The 1,279-nt window shown below is 43.9% G+C and overlaps 1 long non-coding RNA gene across 1 annotated transcript; it reads left to right on the plus strand.

Annotated features, from left to right (window-relative positions):
- The first annotated feature begins 538 nt into the window (after positions 1-538).
- LOC309551380 lies at positions 539-1,042 on the plus strand. The gene is made up of 2 exons (XR_014225074.1): positions 539-595; positions 628-1,042. It is a non-coding gene; the product is annotated as an uncharacterized lncRNA (long non-coding RNA).
- The last annotated feature ends 237 nt before the right edge of the window (positions 1,043-1,279 follow it).

Raw genomic sequence — 1,279 nt, forward strand, 5'->3', positions numbered from 1 at the left:
CTCCCTGACCCCACCCTGCCTTCCCTGGCACCCCCTCTCTCTCTCCCTGACCCCCCCCACCTTCCCTCCCTGGCACCCCCTCTTTGTTTCCTTGACCCCCCTTCCCTTCCTGGCACCCCTCTCTCTCTCTCTCTCTCTCTCTCTCTCTGACCCCCTTCCCTCCCTGGTAACCCCTCTCTCTTTTGATTTGGATCGGAACAATGCCGATAGAGTTATATCCGTCCCTGGCCTAATTTTTAAGAGTAATGCATGTGTGCACACAGAGAAATGCTGACACTGACGCAGTCAGGTTGAAACAGTTCTGCTTTATTGCTTCCGGCTTTTAAGCTTATAAAGCCCTTACAGAACATCTCCAGGAAATGTCCTGTAGGCATGGCATTAAGTATAGACAGTTAAATTATAATCTTATTTGATTGGATGTATCTATGCGCATATAACTTTCTTCCAGGATATGACCATCTTCTGTCCTAGGTGTGTCCCTCACTGGAGACTCCATCTTGGAAATCATCTGTTCTTCTTGTTTTCTTATTGCTTCGATTTATAGGAGAAAAGTGATCTGGCAATTATGTTTGAGCAAGGAAAGTATTCCATATAAGTAAATAGCATAAAAGCATATTAGCATAACAGCACTATAGCATAAAATACCATAAATGGGTATAAATGGTTTATAAGCTTGTATATAATACTGTAGAAATAGGCATTTTACTAAACCATCAATTACATCCATTACAGATTCCCCCCTTAAAATGTCTATTTCATCCTGTCCCTATCGATCCTAGCACATCTGTCCTCATGCGCCTTGGAACTCTTTTGCGCCGCACTTTAGACGAGTGATTGCTAATCAATCACCCCCCTTGCCACGGTCTTTGCGCATGGGAAGTCAGATGCTCTCCCTATGGCCCTACAGGTCGCTGGCAGAGGTAGGGAATGTCTGCAATGGTGTATATGGTTTTCCATAGTCTTCTTCCTCAAGTTCTATGTCTTGGCTCACAAATGTGGGTGTAGTTTGGTCTATTGCTTTCTCCATGAACTTCCTCAAGCAGGGGAGTACACAGCAAACCACTAAAGCAAGGAGGATTAGAATGATCAACACAGTCACTCCTATCTGTGCCAAGACTTTCTGCCACTCACTCATCCAATTAAAATATTGATCCCATGGGTCTGTGACACCTGAATTTTTCTTCAGTTCAACTGATAGGTTCTCTAACTTCTTAATAGCTAATGTGATCTTACCATTCGGTCCAGTGTTGTTCGAGATATAGGTACAACAGGTGCTGGT

The sequence above is a fragment of the Pelophylax lessonae genome (assembly GCF_965119305.1).
Source record: "Pelophylax lessonae genome assembly, chromosome: 3".
Taxonomy (NCBI): domain Eukaryota; kingdom Metazoa; phylum Chordata; class Amphibia; order Anura; family Ranidae; genus Pelophylax; species Pelophylax lessonae.